The 22702-nt window shown below is 43.0% G+C and overlaps 1 protein-coding gene across 1 annotated transcript in view; it reads right to left on the reverse strand.

The window, feature by feature from the left end:
• The window catches only part of CWH43 (cell wall biogenesis 43 C-terminal homolog), a 546701-nt gene that overhangs the window by 238255 nt on the left and 285744 nt on the right, over positions 1–22702 (reverse strand). The window lies entirely within an intron of this gene.

The raw sequence follows: 22702 nt of genomic DNA on the forward strand, positions 1-22702 counted from the left end.
AATCCGCAATATCCGACCAAGCTTGTCAGTTAAGAACTGCATCGATAATCGGAAGGTCTCGACCAACATATACCACTGACGCAACAGTGGGATATGCAGCAATAGTCTTGATACCGCCTACTGTACAGGGTCTCAGGTCCACATGGTGAGCGCTGGTGTTAGCTTATGGGGCGCCTATGGCCACTAGCACGGGTATTTTCAAACACTGCTGCTGATACTTTGTATGATAATGAATTGGACTCAAGAAATTTGCTACTCAACTGGCCTTTCATAAAAAGTTGCATATTCCAGTGCTCGTATATGTCCCCAGGAAGCCCCCATCGGATCATAGGGTTTTGTGTTATGGCTTTGGCTAACTCTATTTTATATTTGTTATTACAAGGAACAAACTCTATTGTATGGCTCTCTTACATACCAGTATTTAAACAACCTTGGGTCAGAGGAGGATTCTTTTTGCCCCTCTGAATACATCGATTATCTTATCCAGTGCATCTATGTGGTTTAAGGGGTAAGGCGGATGGGAGTCAACACCATTGGAGGACTTGGTCCCAGACTGACACAATCTTGGATCATAGAAATCCTTCTATAAAATGAGAGCTCTAAATTCAATTCTAAATCAGCAACAATTGCATTTAACATTTTGTCATATCATACACTATATACATAGTTATGTTCAAAATGTGATCTCAGTGATGATTACATTTTCAGAATGGCTTTGGTCATCCATTGAGCAGAGTGAGCAGTGCAGCATTAGAGAGCCCAAAGGTGATGGCACAGGCACTTTACCAAGCACACTATCGGCTTTTTAAATATGATCACAGGTCCTTCTGCCCCTTATTTCAATCCTCATCTCCCTGTATTATTTACTTGTCCCCTCTGCTACTTCATTCTGCCTCTTCATCACACATCCGCCCATCAGTCCTATAATATTAACTTTTTTTCTCATAGAACTCCAAGCCGCAGCTCCGTTTGCGGTTTCTAAAGCTGTGTATAACAGGTGCTATTATTTCCACTACATTGTTTTACTATCATAATAGTACTCCTGCTCTATTTTTTCGTCCTTTCCAATCGGTCTGCCAGCAGCATGGCTCAGCGAGTTAAGCCTCGCTGTTGTGCGGCTCAGCATGGAGGTTACAAGGTTGAATCCCAGCTCAATCAATTCAGTCTCGATCATTCTGAGGTCAACTAATTGAGCATTTCTGAAGTGGGAAATAATAGCACCTTTTATGTACAACTTTAGAAACCGCAACCGGAGCTAGCTAGAGAATCACTGCCGGAACACTGAGGGTTCCCACCGACATCCAGCCCCGGATCTTCTGCCACATGTTTGACAAAAATAACAGTTCCTTTCTACTGTACATAGTTGCTTGGTCAGTTCAACACGTGTATTTAATGTTTTATTATTAATTCTCTTGTTGTTTTCCTCCATTTGCTTTTGACAATGCTGTTGTTGTCACAGTGGGACCAGCAGCCTCTGCTTTAGATCTTCTTGTAAATACACAAATGTTATATATATATATATTCACTGAAAAAACCATAGGTTTCACACACGTTATAGTTAGGAATTAGCATTTAAAAAACCTTGCAAATTCACTTAAAAAACCATAGGTTTCACACATGTTATAGTTAGCTGGACATTTCACTCGTGAAAAACCATTGAAATTTCCCCGTTATAGTTAGTGCAGGCAACTATAACTCACGCGACCGCAATCCTCTGCTGATGACGTCAGATATTACATCACTGTATTTAGACACTTATTTACCCATGTCTTCTTCCATTAATTTTTAGTTATACATATATTACAAATATTTTTTTTTAAGAAAGACACATATGTCATCAGTGATGTAATATCTGACGTCATCAGCAGAGGATTGCGGTCGCGTGCATGGTTCCCGAACACTCCTCGGTGCTCAGATATCGATATTTTTCTTTTAAAAATTTCTCAGGAACTACTGAATGGATTTACACCATTTAAAAAAAAGGTCTCTTTCTGAACCAAGGGCTACCTTTTTGCCAAAGTTGGTGTAATTCCATTCAGCAGTTCTTATGGGAATTAACATGGGGAAAACACGTATTGGCAAAAGAAAAAACGCTATTTGAATAGAAACGAGGTCCTAACTATAACTACCTACTGGCGACTGCCAGTTGGTAATATATATAGATATAGATATATATAGATATCTAAATATATATATATATATTTTCGCTCTGCAACACCAGCCAGTTGCACTCTCGAACGGGTGCACGCCAAGCGGGGGTGTTCCCGCTTCAATATTCAGCTCACAGTTCCATCGGGTATTCGTACCCGTAACAGAAGACAGCACTCACGGGGGAGAGTTCAAAAGATTTATTTCCTGAACTCCGGGCAAACAGACGCGTTTCGGCACTTAGCCTTTGTCAATTTCTGCACGTAAACGCTGCGGCCATATTTTATTTATAAATGTGCATTCATTCATGATATCCGGTGTAAAAACAGAAACAGGACTATTCATAAGACGGCAACAAATCATTCCGCCATCTTTGAATGTCTGAAAAAAGAACGCAACGCATTCAATATAGCGTTACTTCCACATTATAACGTAAATCAATCAATCGTTAATAACAGTTTATACAACCCTGAATGGGAGAATCAATTATACATTATAAATTTATAGTTATCATTCTAACTATCAAAATCTCGCCCACATATCTCATAGCTCAGATATCGATATTTTTCTTTTTAAAATTTCTCAGGAACTACTGAATGGATTTACACCATTTAAAAAAAAGGTCTCTTTCTGAACCAAGGGCTACCTTTTTGCCAAAGTTGGTGTAATTCCATTCAGCAGTTCTTATGGGAATTAAGATGGGGAAAACACGTTTTGGGACCCCCTTTTTTCTTGGCCCCCGCTTCACAAATCACCCCAAAACTTTCAGACAGGAGCTGATAGGAGCGCCTCATTAGGTTTTAAAATTTCGCAAAGGTTCGTCAAACGGCGCCAAAGGTATTGGCAAAAGAAAAAACGCTATTTGAAAAGAAACGAGGTCCTAACTATAACAACCTACGGGCGACTGCCAGTTGGTAATATATATAGATATAGATATATATAGATATCTAAATATATATATATATATATATATATATAAATATGCACCAACAAGATAGCCCAAATAACAGAGGGCGCACAGATTGGCTGGTGCTTGCGGCAAGGCTGGGCCAGTCCTTGAACATATGTTTTCCACCAAAAGCATCACGCAGCACTCTCCAGAGGGTTTTTTCTTTAGTTTGGTGAGCCATCCTTACTCTATATATACTATATATATATATATATATATATATATATATATATATATATATATTCCAATCGTAATTGCCATGCAAATGAAGACACCCACACAACGCTCGATTTTTCCTTGTTTATTCGGGAGGCAGCAGCGGACTCAGGGAGAATCCCACAGCATGTCTTCATTTGCATGGCAAATTACGATTGGAATATGTGGTGGCCAGCCAGGGTCACGTAGACAACCCCACTGCTCCTTGCAGGTCCGTGTGTCTCAGGCTGGGGCACCTTATGCGGAACAACGTGCCTGTTCGATGGGGCACCACTTAAGCAACGGAAACAGCAGGGGATCGCCAGCGACCCACTGGGTAAGAACTACAGCGGGACTAAGGGAAAACAGCACCAATCATGGACTCTCGAAATTGCCCTGGACTACACGAACCAGGGTGCTTTGCAAGAACACGCCCACTAAGGCGGGACTAAACAAACTATATCACCTGTGAGAACTATGCATGCTTTCATCCTCCCTACCAAACGCCGTGCCATGATGATGGGATAATTCTCGAAACGCGTAGGCAGAAGGCTCTTTACCATGCTGTGGGATTCTCCCTGATTCCGCTGCTGCCTCCCAAATAAATAAGGAAAAATCGAGCGTTGTGTGGGTGTCTTCATTTGCATGGCAAATTACGATTGGAATATGTGGTGGCCAGCCAGGGTCACGAAGACAACCCCACTGCTCCTTGCAGGTCCGTGTGTCTCAGGCTGGGGCACCTTATGCGGAACAACGTGCCTGTTCGATGGGGCACCACTTAAGCAACGGAAACAGCAGGGGATCGCCAGCGACCCACTGGGTAAGAGCTACAGAGGGACTAAGGGAAAACAGCACCAATCATGGACTCTCGAAATTGCCCTGGACTACACGAACCAGGGTGCTTTGCAAGAACACGGCCACTAAGGCGGGACTAAACAAACTATATCACCTGTGAGAACTATGCATGCTTTCATCCTCCCTACCAAACGCCGTGCCATGATGAAGGCATAATTCTCGAAACGCGTAGGCAGAAGGCGCTTTACCATGCTGTGGGATTCTCCCTGATTCCGCTGCTGCCTCCCGAATAAATAAGGAAAAATCGAACGTTGTGTGGGTGTCTTCATTTGCATGGCAAATTACGATTGGAATATGTGGTGGCCAGCCAGGGTCACGAAGACAACCCCACTGCTCCTTGCAGGTCCGTGTGTCTCAGGCTGGGGCACCTTATGCGGAACAACGTGCCTGTTCGATGGGGCACCACTTAAGCAACGGAAACAGCAGGGGATCGCCAGCGACCCACTGGGTAAGAACTACAGAGGGACTAAGGGAAAACAGCACCAATCATGGACTCTCGAAATTGCCCTGGACTACACGAACCAGGGTGCTTTGCAAGAACACGCCCACTAAGGCGGGACTAAACAAACTATATCACCTGTGAGAACTATGCATGCTTTCATCCTCCCTACCAAACGCCGTGCCATGATGAAGGAATAATTCTCGAAACGCGTAGGCAGAAGGCGCTTTACCATGCTGTGGGATTCTCCCTGATTTCGCTGCTGCCTCCCGAATAAATAAGGAAAAATCGAGCGTTGTGTGGGTGTCTTCATTTGCATGGCAAATTACGATTGGAATATATATATATATATATTCACTGAAAAAACCATAGGTTTCACACATGTTATAGTTAGCTGGACATTTTACTGATAAAAAACCAATGAAATTCCCCCGTTAAAGTTACTGTAGGCAACTATAACTCACGCGACCGTAATCCTCTGCTGATGCTAATACTGTATTTAGACACTTATTTGCCCATGTCTTCTTCCATTAAATTTTAGCTATACATATATTACAAATATTTTTTTTTCATAAAGACACATATGTCATCAGCAGAGGATTACGGTCGCGTGAGTTATAGTTGCCTACAGTAACTATAACGGGGGAATTTCATTGGTTTTTTATCAGTAAAATGTCCAGCTAACTATAACATGTGTGAAACCTATGGTTTTTTCAGTGAATTTGCAAGGTTTTTTAAATGCTAATTCCTAACTATAACGTGTGTGAAACCTATGGTTTTTTCAGTGAATTTGTACGTTTTTTTAAATGCTAAGTTACTTTACGCCATTTGTGGCGTGCGCGCCCACTTAACGCAGTTCGTTCCGTGCGCGCACGGTGCGCTTCGCGCACCGTGCGCGCACAGTGAGCACGTAATATATATATATTACCTACTGGCGGTCGCCAGTAGGTAGTTATAGTTAGGAACACGTTTCCATAGGAAATCCGCAACATTCTATTTTGAATAACTTTGGCGCCGGTCGACGAATCCTCGCGAATTGTTCAAAATAGGTGGGGCGCTACGCTCCGCTCCTACCCTGAAAGTCTCGGGGGGATTCGTCAAGCGGGGGCTGAGATAAAAGGGGGGTCCCAAAACGCGTTTTTCCCATGCATTTTTCCATAGGACCTTTAGACACAGCTACAGCCCGAACGGCTGAACAGAATTACTTGAAATTTGGCAGAGAGGTAGTCCTCAGGTCAAGGAAGTGCCTTTTGTAGGTTTGGTGTAAATCTGTTCAGTAGATTCTGAGAAAATAGCCTTTAAATCAATATATATATCTGAGGCAGCGTACGGTGCGCTTACGGTGCGCTTACCGTACGCGTACGGTGGCGTGCGCGAGCGCGATTTTGATTGGCTGTTAGATCTTAGTAAACATTCGAATCGGTCGAAACCAGGAAGCGGCAGCCGCCATTTTCTCTCTCGCTCTCTGAGTTGGGCAGCAAAAACGATGCCAAAAAATGTCTAAAGAGGCAGTTTCTTGAGATCCTAACCACCCAGCATTGATATAGGGGTCCCCAAACAACCCCCAAGCCCAAATAAAAAAATATTTTTTTTTTCGGAAAATCGCCGATTACGCTTACGGTAAAAAAATAAAAAAATAAAAAATTATCGACACCCTCCCCACCCCGTGTGCAAATGGTGCCCGAAGGGCACCATTTGTGCATGGCTTAATACAGGTAAGAAATAAACAAAGAATACATTTCACAAAGATGCGCATAATATGTCCCCCATGTGCGCACGGTGCACATGGCCCATCCCGCATAACGTGCGTGCACGGCACTAACTGCGTTAACTGGGCGCGCACGCCACGAATGGCGTACAGTAACTTAGCATTTAAAAAACCGTACAAATTCACTGAAAAAACCATAGGTTTCACACACGTTATAGTTAGGAATTAGCATTTAAAAAACCTTGCAAATTCACTGAAAAAACCATAGGTTTCACACATGTTATAGTTAGCTGTACATTTCACTCGTAAAAAACCAATGAAATTCCCCCGTTATAGTTAGTGCAGGCAACTATAACTCACGCGACCGCAATCTTCTGCTGATGACATATGTGTCTTTATGAAAAAAAAATATTTGTAATATATGTATAGCTAAAATTTAATGGAAGAAGACATGGGCAAATAAGTGTCTAAATACAGTATTAGCATCAGCAGAGGATTGCGGTCGCGTGAGTTATAGTTGCCTGCACTAACTATAACGGGGGAATTTCATTGGTTTTTTACGAGTGAAATGTACAGCTAACTATAACATGTGTGAAACCTATGGTTTTTTCAGTGAATATATATATATATATGTTGATTATCGCACGTGGTACACACAAAGCAAATTTTAAAAAAAAAACGGCATTCTCGGCACTGACTATCTGTGAGCAAGGGCAACCGCCCGAAACGCGTCGGATTTTGTGCATTTCGATTAAATAAAGAACATCTTGCCTTATTCTTGGGATTCGTGGTGTCTCTGTTCGCCAAAGTTGGAGGTGCAGCGTCATCGAGGTTGTTGAATCGGTAATACGGACGGTGGTTACGTCCGTGACGAATCCACTCCCCAGAAGTTGGCCGCCACGTTTAACCAGCAGTTTTTTGAGTTTCTTCAACGGAGTTTCAGCGGCGGCCCCTGAACGCAGCCTGAGCAGAACGCCCGCGGCGAAGGGAGACAGCAGCGTGTTTCTGACATTGACACGACAACGTTTCCTGTCTGCGGTGAGTCTGAAGGCGTACGGCGTCAGTGGGGAGGACTATACGGCATCAGCGGGATTTCAATTACATATTGGCATATCTTCGCTGTCTAAATTTCACAATTAACATTGAATCGAGTTTTGCACCAATCATGTCAGCTGAGGCACTCCGTGATAGGGAAGCAGCGGCGGATGTTTTATTTGCAAATCTTCCAAGTGTTAGCAACAAAGGGGCATCAGCACCATCAATACAAGACAGCACTGCCACTACAGACGAAAGTCAAATCAAAAATCTACTCAAACGCCTGGAGAAATGCATGCGTTCCGAGGTCACCAAATGGTGGGAGCATAAATCATTGTCCAAGTATATCGAGGATGGGCGAGTACCTAGGGGGCTACGTATTCTACTGGCACCCAGTTATGAAAACCCCAACCCGGACATGCTGAAAGAATGGGGACAAAGCAATTTGGCAGCTTCAACAAATCTGGTAAAAATTCTTGTTAAATATGCGGAAATCGACAGACAGGCTCTGGCTAAGCAGATTGATGAAATAAATGAATTGCTCTGCAAATTTGAACCTAATGATTCCATCACCAAATCCAGAAAAGAAATACAGGAACGGTTGGTGAAACAAGAGGATAAGATCAAAGCGCGCAAAGTGTATAAATTCGCTCGAGACAAGGAGGACTATGAGCAGGGACGCATTTACACTTTTGCTCGCAAATTTGACAACATCAAGAGATCGAAATTAAATCAATCAACAACTATGATGTCTGCTCACAAGGAAGCATCAACAAGTGCCAACATCCAAACTGTCACCACTGAAAGTGATATCGAGTCCACAACGAGCATGTTTTCCTCAGATGAAGGCAGCACCAGTAGCCTAGTTACAGAAGATAGGTTGACAATACCGGACCTTGGTGAAGAAATTGATTTTTTAGTATACGACCGGTTGCAAACCTTGAGACCACGCAATCAAAAGACAAAAGAACAAAAATCAACCAAAGACGGAGAGAACGCCGCAAAAAGCGCAAATCAGTACAGAAAACCAAAAAGGCAATATTGGCGCAAAAATCAATAAAAGACAACACCATAGTAAATCTTTCGTCCATTACCCTTTCTGAGGCGGAAAAGCAGCTCCTCAGTCTTGGTTTGTCTTTCTGTCCTGTCAGTGACTTCAACTACACCAGTACACGCGTTGATGTCTTTTGTTACATTCGCAAATTGAAACTGCAAAAATTCTTCAGCATAAAAGAAGGTCTCAAAGAACGGGAGCAAGTTACCAGCAGTCAGCCTAACACAGAATTAACAGCAGCAGATGCCAGACTATTGCTTACCATGCACCAACTTCAAAGAGATATGGCTGAACCCGTGGATGCCTTATCAACACAACAAGAACTAAATATCGCCACGATTGTACAAACAGGAGCACATCTTTCTCCTTTCAAGCCAAAGTCCACTTTTATGCCTAATATGCCCAGGGACGCTATAGATACCTTCCATGAGGTGATTGTGGAGGACCTAAAAAAACTGCACTACAAAATCAAACACAGGAGACGATACAAGAGTGAACATGAAAAAGAATACGCAGCATTGATTAAACGACTGAACAATGATCATCATATCATTGTCACGACTTCGGACAAAGGGGGAAATATTGTCATCTGGCCACAAGAGGCATATATTACAGAGGCTCAGAAACAGCTCAGTGATCCCCTTTGTTACGCAAAAACCACACACAAGGAATACAATGCAGCCAAAGATAACATCAAAAAAATCCTTTTCAAATGGAAGAGAGAAGGAATGATATCGGCTGAAGAATTCAAGTTCCTACAAGTTGACAATCCTGTATTACCCAGATTATATTTAATCCCCAAGGTGCACAAAAACACATCACCGGTCCCTGGAAGGCCCATCATATCGGCCATGCAAGGTATTGCAGAACACATCACCCAATACATAGATTACTTTTTGCAGGACATAGTCACGGGTTTGCCAACCTACATCAAGGACACCGGGGACTTTTTGAAAAAGATCAGAAATTTAGTTTGGACTCCGGATTTGATATTCATCACTTTGGATATTGAATCCCTTTATACCAGTATTGAACATCATACGGGTTTGAAAGCATTGGAGTACTTTTTGAGTAAAAGACCGATACAATGTTATGGACATAACAAAATGCTCATAGAACTAGTAACCTGGTGTCTTGACAATAATTATTTTTTATTTGGCAAAAACCTGTTCCTACAAAAGAGAGGTGTTGCAATGGGGGCCTGCTTTTCTCCCAGCTACGCGTGTTTGCACGTGGGCTGGTGGGAGGAGCAGGTCCTCAAGAACACACATCGTTCTGCTTATCATGATCATGTTGTTACATGGTTGCGTTATATTGATGACGTTTTTATTATATGGAAAGGGGATCATCACAGTGCAATTGAGTTTGTCAGAAATATTAATATCAATGAGCAAAATTTAAAATTTACATCTAACATTAACAACCAACAAGTAGATTTTTTGGATGTAAAAATTTATATACACAAAGGACAAATAGCCACCACTCTGCACAGAAAAAACACTGCTGGCAACACAACTCTACACGCCAGCAGTGCCCACCCCAGACACGTCATCAATAACATTCCATACGGAGAGCTTTTAAGACTCAAACGCATCTGCAGTACCGAGGAGGATTTGTCATACTGCACCGCACAGGCATTGAACAGATTTAAAGCCAGGGGGTACAAAGACACCATCTTAAAACAAGCCATGGCTAAAATAAAAATGAAACCTAGAGAGGCTTTGCTTGATATTAATCCCCCATCTACACTAGCACCAGATTCAGTAGCTAATGATATGGAGGGCACTCCTAGGTTTGTGACTACTTTCAATCGTCAAGAAAGGAAGATCAGATCAATCTTGACAAACAGCTGGCCAATACTTTTGACTGATGGGGTGTTAGCCCCCAAATTATCAACTGCACCTACCATTACTTACAGAAAGGGCCCTTCCATGAGGTCACAAATTACGAAAAGTTTTCCTGAATTAAGTACAGACTTAATGTGGTTACAACCCCGGCCGGGGTTTGTTAAATGTTCCAGCTGCAGGGCCTGCAAGTTCGGAATCAATACCACGCAATACGCTACCCCCTTCAGCCCAGATATGATCAAAATTAGGGGTACTTACAATTGCAAGACCGAGTACGCAGTTTATGTTCTGACATGCACCTGCGGCTTAAGATATGTGGGCAGCACGAAGCTTCAGGTGCATGTCAGAATTCTCCAACACCTACGAGCCATCGTAAATAACGATACTGCTTACCCTGTGGCCAGGCATTTCAAAACAGTCCACAGTAACAACTTACAGTGCCTTAGCTATTATGTGATCGGAGCAATCCCCAAATTACAAAGAGGGGGGGACAGAGATAAATTGTTGAGAAAGCTGGAATCCAAATTAATTTTAGAATTGGACAGCAAGTTCCCCAACGGGTTGAACACTACGGAGGATTTATATCATTTTTTATGAAATGACACTGAGCATTATATTACACTTTTCATTACATTAGTTGCATTTTTTACATGTAGCTGCTTCCCTATGACAATGCCAATTGGTGCCAAGAATATGTTTTTTATTCTACTTTTAGAATTCTGTATTGTCATATCAAATATTAGTGGTACACTTTTTGGGCATATTAAACATTTTTTTTCACTCGTTCTATTTAGTTTTTCACGTTCGTTGTAGTTTACAACGATTCAGACATGGTTCAATAATTTTAACATTCAATATATTTTTTATGTTGGGATCAACATTAAACAATAGGACTAGGCATTCATGCCAATTATTTTACATCAAAATGAGTGACAAAGTACAACGTTAAATTATGTGACGTTTTTTATTCATTACTTACAGTATTTGCACATACATCTGGCAGATTGTCTATATGAAATGTATTGCAAAGACACAATTTGCACGGCGTAATTTGCACATTTTGCAACGGCGTTATTTTTGCACATATTTATCGGCAGAATTTGCACATATTTAAGTATTGATTTGTCACATATGTCTTATGTCCATGAATTATCTTGTTGATGCAGTCTATTGTACCCAGCTAGCATCTCAAAATGAGTTTCCGCATTTATGCTGTATATTTCTCTATTCTGACTTATGCTTAGCTTACAAGTATGGGTTTTAGATCTTCCCATTCGATGTTTTAAAATTATTTTTCTGTTTTGAATAGAAGAAAGACTGAACCATGTTAGTGCATTAAGGCACGTAGTAGCTTATCTATGTTGATTATCCCACGTGGTACACACAAAGCAAATTTTAAAAAAAACGGCATTCTCGGCACTGACTATCTGTGAGCAAGGGCAACCGCCCGAAACGCGTCGGATTTTGTGCATTTCGATTAAATAAAGAACATCTTGCCTTATTCTTGGGATTCGTGGTGTCTCTGTTCGCCAAAGTTGGAGGTGCAGCGTCATCGAGGTTGTTGAATATATATATATATATATATATATATATATATATATGTGATGCCTTTATTCCGGTATTGGGCCTCATGTGTTGCTTTGATGGATGTTAAAAGACGGGCTGCTCCGTGCCCGTTGTTCTGAGGCCACCCTGAAGGGTCAAGGGCTCCTTTGCTCGGAGGCTGTGTCTGTATATTTATCTGGAGCACGACCCACTCGCCAATGTAATCCCAACCAAGGAGGCTATTTTAGCGAAAATACACTGGCTGCAGGAAGGGATTCAGAAAGAGGGATGACATTTCTCTTTCCGATCGTGCTGGAGCTGAGGCATTTACACAGGCAAATATGGAATAACAGCACCATGCCAGATATCAACGTGACGGTGAGAGTAATAGCACCCACTATTATTGAGAAATGCACTGCAACGAATTGAACATTTAAAAGAGGAACATAATCACTAAGATTCCATTTACTGGATTATGAATATCAGTGCAATGCATCATGGGGACTGTATTTCACAAAGACTGTCACGTGATTTTAAACCTTTTAAGCGCGCACGTATGCACTGTGCTAATTAATGTCTCCACCTGTGAACAAGGCAAGACGCCGAAACGCGTAAGGGAATGGAGATGCCTCTGCGCTGCTAAAACCTGTGAATAAATGCCTTTATTCCGGTATTGGGCCTCATGTGTTGCTTTGATCAGTGGCGGCTGGTGATATTTGAAAGTGGTGAGGCGTAAAAGTTCGGGATGAGTGCACTGTGGTGTGAGAGTGTAGCGAGCGATCCTGACCATTTTTTGAGATTCAAGGAGGTTCTCCACTGGGGAAAATTTGTAAAATGTAGTGGACAAATGATACATTTTCAGGCAAATTTGAGAAAGCAAGAAGGTTTATAAACCAATTGTGAAAATGTAGAAATAAAATGTTGAAACACAAAAATGCTCCATATCTTACTGAATAAAACGATGTAATAAATGCTTGTTCTTAAGAAAGAGGTCAGTTTTTCCAGGCGGGCTGGGAAAAACACAACGAAGTACAGTGCAGCAGCTAAATCATTTTGATGAAAATTGTGTTTTGCATTAGAAATAAAAAATGCTCTCTATGTGACCTTGAGGAACTCACAGGGCGATATTAGGCCTACTGCCTAAAAAGTCAGTTTGAATGAATAGACCAGAATTCTAATTACAGCTTTCCCACATGAGGAAACTGTTTGACCCTGGGCTAATTCCAAAAGTTCACCATTCATCTGTTTTCTTGTCTGCTAAATCCATTTGTTCCCAGAACTATTCTTAACTAAACATGACTTTTAAATGATATCCGTAAACATATCCCTGGCACAAAATAAAGGTCTGACTGCCAATTGCCAACTGTATAGCCAAAAACGCATGGGTTTTGATCCTGAATTCTGTACTTTGAACAGGTGATCAGGTGCAAATCATTTCTCAGAACCCTCCGTGTTTTTGCAGGTTTTTTTTGCGCTTAAAGCCATGTTTAAGAGGCAGCTAAAAACAAGACACTCTGAAAGCACAACTAGGCGGTACAGTTCACTGCTTGGAGCTGTGCAGGCATCATCATGCATGAGAAGCACTACATTTTACAGATAACACATTTTGTTGTATATCCGTAGCCTGAAAACAAATCTGCATAAAACCCCAATAGGAACAATGCATATACCAATACCCTATTTCAAAGCCATATTGCCTTTGATGTAAATCGAAAGAGTGAGGCCTCTGGCTGGTGAAGCTGTCAGCCTGGTGAGCAGCAGCAGGAAGTTTGGTTCTACAAGATGCTTTCCACAGTGCTAAGCAGCCTTTGGGTGACGCAAAGCTTCCTAGTGTGTCACTTGCTTCGATGTAGGGAAGTGCACACTCATGAGCGCAGCATGGGCAATAAAGTGCGCCTGGCACGGGAACGGAAAAGCACTCACAACACAACCAGGGCCCCCTGAGGAAGAGCTCCGAGAGGAGGAGGAACTAGTTGAGTTGGGTTTCAGTGTCACTGGGATCACAACTAGAACACTACTGCAGGTGTAAGACAAGGCACACAAGATACGTTCCAGTGCACGGATACCGCGGAGCGTGCGGGGTAAGCTAGTGGGACAACGAAGTGCACCAAAAGAAATAATAAAACGGTAAGTGTTGAGCCCTTTATGTGCATTATCACCAGGCTCTCGGTTGGAACAATATATGACACTTCTCTCAACCGCATCTGCGGAAAGACAGTGGCTCTGAGTAAAAGCAGAATGCAATATGCACAGCTGAGGTACGACCATGCTGCAAGGCTTACGTCTTAAAACCGCCAGAATCAATGTGTCTTTAGAGACCAAAAATGTGTGTCCCCACACGCCAACAAAATCTGATTTCTTCCACCTGCATAGCTCCAACATCAATGCAGCCCCACACCCCCCTACCATAGGTAACAATTGGGAGACATTTCCTTTATAAATTTCCAGAATCGGTGCATTCAGTCCAGAGAGAGAGACCTTGTAAGCGATGTTATAGCTAAACACAACTGTAGTTTTTGTCACACTTTGCAACTCGACACTACTTTGGCTGTTACAGAACCAACAGAAGCTAGTAAGCAGCGAGAATATAATAATTAATGCGTACTTACTGGAAAAGCAATACTCGTTCCCAGGAGACAGAGGAGCAGAACTGCGTGCCTCATGTTTGAAATTGCTACCTGCATCGATTAACAACCAGGTGTTATCTTTGGGTGTCTGATTTTCATCCACAGAAACATAGCAGATGGATGTCAGGAGGTTTGCTGACAAACAGACTCACGATCCACGCCCTCATGCTTGTCCACCTTTCTAAAAATTATTTCAAGCTGCATTAAAGTCAAATTCGAATGTTGCCTCTTTTCTTAATTTTTACATTTATTTGCAGAACAAGCAGTCCTTTCCACGCCTTATGAGAGCACCGGCTATGTTGCTCATCAATTACCTTTCATAATTACTAAGACCCGAGATCTCAGTTTAGATTCAGCACCAACGAGTCACTGTATGAAAAGAAAGATTACATACTGCATGTGACCTGTACCATTTTATGCTGTAAAACGCAGTGACGAAAGTATTAGATGTGTAAAAGAAACTGCATGACTAAATAAACCATATGTACAGAACGTTTAAAAAGAAGCATTTGGGCGAAGGCAAACACTACTCGTTTCTTACAGCTGTATCCTTTGGTGCAATACACACTGGTTGCCTGGCTGGTTAGTCACCGGAATATGACAAACAAATAAAAGCTCTGCTTGATGCTTAACTCAGAGCTGACCCGCTCTCGTCGATCGCAGGCCGGGCTTCCGGTTTGTCTGACAAGAGGTATTTCAGCTTTCACTGCACTATAGAGTAACCGCGTTTCTGGCGGGATACCGCGGCAGTCACGAGGGGAGAAGAGGGGGTGTCGCGTGGGGGAGGGAGTTTTAAAATAAAATCAATCCTACCTGACCAGGTCTGCGCCGCCGGCCTCGGGTCCGTTCTGGCGCCAACAGTGGAACAGCCGCATCACTGCAGTGCTGGGAAGTAGCAAACCCCTCTCAGCCAATCAGAGCAGGCCAGGGCAGTGTTACGCTTTGCCCGCCTGCCCATTAGGAGACCGAAGTTCGCTCTCCTAATGGGCATGCGCCAGCCTGAGCAGGCACCAGTGCCCATGACTGGGCACGGTGCAAAAATTCGCCACCATCCCCACTCATGCGCACTTGTGCTTGTGCTGCTGCCTGCCCCTGACTGTCAGTCAACATGACGCCAGACCGCCCACCCCCTTCAGACTCTGAAGGGGGTGAGCGGTCCGACGTCTGACTCATGCTGACTGACAGTCATGATTGTCAATGTCAGTTCTTCCTCGGAGCCGCTGCGGGTGAACTTAAATAAAACTAAGGGCCCAATTCACAGAATTAACTTAAGACTAAATCCTAAACTTACTACTTTGTGGTATTCACAGAATGCACTTACTACTTTTGGTATTCACAGACTGCACTTACTACTTTTGGTATTCACAGAATGGATTTACGACTACTAACTTTACGTCCGCACTCGGGCTGGAAATTCCGGCCCGGAGGCGGAGCTTCCGGGACGGAGGCGGAGCTTCCAGGCCGGAGGCGGAGATTTCGGCCATGGCTAAGTCTCTGCCACCGGCCGGAATCCTCACCTCTGAGCCAGAAGCCCCGCCTCCGGCCCGGAAGCCCCGCCTCCGGGCCGGAAGCTCCGCCTCTGGGCCGGAATTTCCGGCCCGAGTGCGGACGTAAAGTTAGTAGTCGTAAATCCATTCTGTGAATACCAAAAGTAGTAAGTGCAGTCTGTGAATACCAAAAGTAGTAAGTGCATTCTGTGAATACCACAAAGTAGTAAGTTTAGGATTTAGTCTTAAATTCATTCTGTGAATCGGGCCCTGTGAGTTTACGGTGCGGGCGCGGGCGTTGGGGCGTTGCCCCCCCGCCCCCAATGGACGCACCGCCACTGGCTTTGATGGATGTTAAAAGACGGGCTGCTCCGTGCCCGTTGTTCTGAGGCCACCCTGAAGGGTCAAGGGCTCCTTTGCTCGGAGGCTGTGTCTGTATATTTATCTGGAGCACGACCCACTCGCCAATGTAATCCCAACCAAGGAGGCTATTTTAGCGAAAATACACTGGCTGCAGGAAGGGATTCAGAAAGAGGGATGACATTTCTCTTTCCGATCGTGCTGGAGCTGAGGCATTTACACAGGCAAATATGGAATAACAGCACCATGCCAGATATCAACGTGACGGTGAGAGTAATAGCACCCACTATTATTGAGAAATGCACTGCAACGAATTGAACATTTAAAAGAGGAACATAATCACTAAGATTCCATGTACTGGATTATGAATATCAGTGCAATGCAAAACCAAAGGAAATGATGGACGGAGTGTTGAACATTGCAAGCACTCACCCCCAGTCAACTGATCTGGGTTTAATCCACCACCGTTCTTTAGCCCACTCTGCCACCCCAGTTCAGACATGGCCATATGCAAATCAGTCTGACCCTGTGCCTCATGGGAACAGTCCAGCCCGAACTGCCAAGCCATGTCTTCCCTGGACCGGAAACAAGCTTCCTAGGACCGGTTTCTGGCATTTCAGCCGTCTTCAGCCAGGCTTGCTTGAATCCAGTGGCAAAGTGAGCAAGGGACTCACGTCTGAGCATACCCTGCCAACTTATGGCGAACAAAGCAAAACCAAAGGAAATGATGGACGGAGTGTTGAACATTGCAAGCACTCCATCGTAATGATCTCGATGAAGAACTAGCAAGTCATCTACATGAAGATTAATAAACTCCCCCCACCCTCTCTTGGCTACAAACTGTGTTAAAAGTAAAATATGAAATTGTATGTACAGAAATGTTGCGATAAATGTATTGATTACTTCATATTTATATTGTAAATAATGTGTTTTTAACTAAGTTTTTTTCTTGTTGAATTTTAGGAGGAAAGGAAGGGACCCTTCACTGGCACTGGCGGGCACAACTTCACGGGCACCCTACCCTTTTCCTTCGTCAGAATCATCTGGGCACTCACCATCAAAGAGAAGTAAAAACACATTAGATTGTGTACAGCACTTTTTTCAAATACTTTTTTCAAATACTATTTTGTATGATTATATGCACTTACCTGGAACTTATCAACTTGAACCACGTCTAAAGGCCTGGATCATAGCCACTGTGGTGTTTAATTTTTAAATGGTCCATCTCACTTTTCTTTGCCTAAAAACAAGTCAGTTTTTGTAGGGCACTTGCCTTTTCAAGCGATGCTTAGACTTTACTAACGTTAACATGATTTGGACACTAGATCGCACATATTTTAATATGCCCTAAGCTACATAATCATAAGATGCATTCCATCTGTTCTGCTGCAATAGCCTGTAGGCACGACATTGGTAATAACTTACAAGGAAACAAACGGAGTCTTGTATTACTTTGGACACTTCTTTTCAATTATTTTCTGTAAACTTTATTGACAACTGGCAATGACAATACGTGTTCACACAGCTGTCAGTATTGGTTTTAGATGTCTTCGGCTGATGGGTTACCTTGCAATTTTCTGCACTTCCAGTTCGCGAGTACAACATACACATTTGTTTACTGTGCAATCGAATCAACCTCATAGCACTGATATATGATTATCTTGTTTTATTGCAATGTTTAACATCACCAGTTTTCAAATGACCACATTATGTATGATTACACAATACATGATGTATTAATGCCGAAACCAATTTATTGTCGTTCTATAGACCTGCGAACCTAAGAAACAGGGAAGCATTTCATTATATAAAAACTAGTACAAGATGGATGCCAAGTAATGTGGCGAGAATGTATACCTAACAGGAAGTGCCTTTTCTATGTTGTTTGTTAATATATACACGTCATGAATTTCTAATGAGATCGTGTGATCAAGACACTCTGTGTGTCGAAACGCGTAGCGATTGTTTGGAATAAATACCTGTGGATGCAATGGACTCCTGAGTGTGCATCGTCATTTGAAGAAACTTTTTGATACTTATTTACCGGCTTGGGTTTCTGCCGGTCGACGCATCACCTGGCGAAGGGACTGATCTCGGAAGGACCCGTATTTCTCTTGGTATATATATATATATATATATATATATATATATATATATATATATATATTACCTACTGGCGGTCGCCAGTAGGTAGTTATAGTTAGGACCACGTTTCCATAGGAAATCCGCAACATTCTATTTTGAATAACTTTTGCGCCGGTCGACGAATCTTCGCGAATTTTTCAAAATAGGTGGGGCGCTACGCTCCGCTCCTACCCTGAAAGTCTCGGGGGGATTCGTCAAGCGGGGGCTGAGATAAAAGGGGGGTCCCAAAACGCGTTTTTCCCATGCATTTTTCCATAGGACCTTTAGACAGGGCTACAGCCCGAACGGCTGAACAGAATTACTAGAAATTTGGCAGAGAGGTAGTCCTCTGGTCAAGGAAGTGCCTTTTGTAGGTTTGGTGTAAATCTGTTCAGTAGATTCTGAGAAAATAGCCTTTAAATCAATATATATATCTGAGCCAGCTTACGGTGCGCTTACGGTACGCTTACCGTACGCGTACGGTGGCGTGCGCGAGCGCGATTCTGATTGGCTCTTAGATCTTAGTAAACATTCGAATCGGCCGAAACCAGGAAGCGGCGGCCGCCATTTTCTCTCTCGCACTGAGAGTGATTTTTAAAATTGAAAGCCCAAAAACATGTAAAGGGGCTGTTTAGACAGCTCCCACACACATAGGCATGTTGAGGGAGTCCCCAAAGATCCCCCAAGGCCAAAAACGGAATTTTTATTTTTTCGGTAATTTCGCCGATTACGCTTACCGTACGCGTACGGTAAAAAATTATTTAAAAAAAAAAATCATCCACACTCTCTCCACCCCGTGTGCAATTGGTGGCCGAAGGCCACCAATTGTGCATGACTTATTACTACTGAGATAAACTAAAAAAAATGTTTTAAAAAAATTATCCACACTCTCTCCACCCCGTGTGCAAATGGTGCCCGAAGGGCACCATTTGTGCATGGCTTATAAAATATACGAAAAATTAAAATATTACCTTTCAAAACGAAGTGCATCATATGTCCTCCATGTGCGCACGGTGCGCGAAGCGCATCGTGCGTACATGGCCCATCTAGCGTAACGTGGGCACGCGGTGCGCGTAGCGCACCGCGTGCCCACCGTGCATGCATGGCACTAACTGCGTAAAGTGGGCACGCGGTGCGCGAAGCGCACCGCGTGCTCACTGTGTGCGCACGGTGCGCGAAGCGCACCGTGCGCGCACAGAACAAACTGCGTTAAGTGGGCGCGCACGCCACGAATGGCGTAAAGTAACTTAGCATTTAAAAAACCGTACAAATTCACTGAAAAAACCATAGGTTTCACACACGTTATAGTTAGGAATTAGCATTTAAAAAACCTTGCAAATTCACTGAAAAAACCATAGGTTTCATACATGTTATAGTTAGCGGAAATTTTACTGATAAAAAACCAATGAAATTCCCCCGTTATAGTTACTGCAGGCAACTATAACTCACGCGACCGTAATCTTCTGCTGATGACATATGTGTCTTTATGAAAAAAAAATATTTGTAATATATGTATAGCTAAAAATGTATGGAAGAAGACATGGGCAAATAAGTGTCTAAATACAGTATTAGCATCAGCAGAGGATTGCGGTCGCGTGAGTTATAGTTGCCTGCAGTAACTATAACGGGGGAATTTCATTGGTTTTTTATCAGTAAAATTTCCGCTAACTATAACATGTATGAAAACCTATGGTTTTTTCAGTGAATATATATATATATATATATATATATATATATATATATATATATATATATATATATATATATAAACCTTTGTGCATTTACAACAAGATCTACACCAGAGGCTGCTGGTTCCACTGTGACAACAACCGAGAGCAGTTGCTGCGCTTTCCTTGCATTTCTGTAGTGCAAATCATGTAACTGATGTCTATGACTGTTGGGGAGCAAAACTACTGCTGAGTACGGTACCTTAGTTACCTTTACTAGCATTAGAAAACCGACATCATTACGAATATAATCCTACTTGCAGTAGAAAAAAGGCGGACTAATGGAAGAGAGGAAGCAGCATGGCTTTTAGTGTGTGCCTGAAAGAAACCAAGAGGAACATGTCCACCAAAAGCAATACATGGCACAAGGATCGCAGTCAAGAAACCAGGATGGTAAACTGGACGAGTTTAAAGAACATTTCAAGCACAGTCCAGAGGTTACGGATGTCTTAGGTCTGGCTTGACAACACAGCTTTCTGCCAGAGTGCCCAAAAGTACACTTTACAAAATAACACATGCGGTATTTTTCAGAGGAGAAACCATCTCTCAGCTCATGCTATTGGTATCATTCTGCCTCCTTTAACGTGCTTTCATTGCAATGCAGGGAAGACAATTTTACATCTGTATTCGTTTTGCACTATTTTTCTTTTAAGCTCCTAGCGGCTTCTCCCCACTGCTTAGCGCAGCTGCTGGGGTCCAGCAATGTGTTTATTTCTTTAATGTTTTAGTGCCGCAGGTACAAACACACACACCATGACAGAAGCAGCACATGCAGAACTTTTGACTGCCAAGAACCAACTGGGATGTCCTGCGACTTTTAACATAGCGACCAACAGCGGAGGTGCTTCTGTCCCTCCACTGCTTTTATAGTGGGCAGCATTCACCTGCGCTATCACAAGTACTTGTATCAAATACACAATACCAAAGAACCTCAAAACAGTACGCACTGGGAAAAATGGATTGAACCATTGGAAACTTTCAGCACTGCCTAGACTCAAGTGGATTGCAGTCCGTGTGTCATTAACGGTGGTGTCTCCATTTATGTCCTCTTGACTTTTCACCATCATTAGCTTCATGCCTACAAGTAATTGTACTGGAGAAGGACTTCAAACACGGTATTGATGGGAGCCGGAGGTATAGCTACCTGAAATTGCCTACATAGAGTCTCAAAGTGCACAGCATAGAGATGTTGTGGTGAAGTGACCAAGTGGTGCACCGTGGCAAGGGGAGCGGTGGCAAGGTTTGGATCCTAGCTTCTCCACTTGAACAAATTGTGTGTCAGATGTGTATTTCTGGGTAAGGAGTAGTGTCTCCTTATGCCTCATTGTCTTTATCTTTGAAAAACTGGAAGTGCTTTGCAGTGAGACCGGTCACGGTATGTGCTATGCATGAGAATTGTCGGTCAGTGCCGTACTCCTTGGGCTGGCCACCTCCCTAGGAGCTGCAGGCAGCAGTAAGTAGGTGCTCCACCCACTGGCGTTTGTAGTGTGATGTAACCTGTGGTGTGACCTGTATGGGGGAGACTCTCTAACAGTGAATATTGGTCCGTTCAACCGATAACAAATCTCAGTCCACCTTCTTAGATGTCCCCTATGGCTGTGAGTCTGTGTGGGACCGGAATAAACCCAAAATAAACTGTTTCACTGTGGAAAGCACAGAAATAAACTCAACATCCCCCTCTGCTTAGGGTGTGCATTATTCTATTGTCTATTAACAGGTTTAACTTAAAAGCAGCTAAAATACCCACAATTCAAATTCATGAATATTTGCACCTTGCCATTAAAAGCAGCCTCTGTGTCACTTCCACTTCGCCTTATTGACCGGAGAAAGTGCATTAACAGCCTGTCCTTAGGCCGCATTTGGCCTTCAGTTTGAAGGTACTAAAGAAATCTCTGATCTGAGCTAGAGTTAGCTAACTAAAAGGGCAGTGCAATCCTTCTGAAACCCACCCCTCTACATTTTACAGATGCAATAACTGTATTCTGGGTACATTTTACCTATCATTAGCCTAGAGTGGTGAATCGCAACCCAACCCCTGACCCATACCTGCCAGTCACTCTCCAGGTTCTCACGCCCGACCTGCCCCTGACCGCTGAGAACACGACACCAATGGTACATTGTGTCTCCAGGTGATCTAGGATCTAACAATCTAGTCTAGTCCAGCCTTGACGAGTAAGGCAAGCATGTTCACCCACTCCAGGCCACACATAGGTATATGCTTCTGCCAGTAGATACACTCTACCACACTCCCAGGAATGGCTTTACGGTCACTCTGCATGAATATATAACGGGTGCTACGCAGACCACTGTCCTCTAGGGGTAACTCTCAGCCAAAAATTATTTGGGCACCTTCTGGCCACCATAACAGTCTGAAAAATGTACTGTCTGTTACACCTTAAGGACTTATTCCCAAAGGCATTCTGGAGTTTGTAATGTAGTACTCCTATAGTACTCTTTCACATACTCTTAAATATTGTGAATTGGCCCTAAACATATAAAATGTGAATAAAAGGAGGACATTCCAGGGAAATTTAAAGACACTTAGTACAAACAGGAAAGGCTGGTCCATCTATGTTCTTTTACTAATAGGAAGTACGGCATT

This window comes from Triturus cristatus, chromosome 2_2 (assembly GCF_964204655.1).
Source record: "Triturus cristatus chromosome 2_2, aTriCri1.1, whole genome shotgun sequence".
Lineage (NCBI taxonomy): Eukaryota > Metazoa > Chordata > Amphibia > Caudata > Salamandridae > Triturus > Triturus cristatus.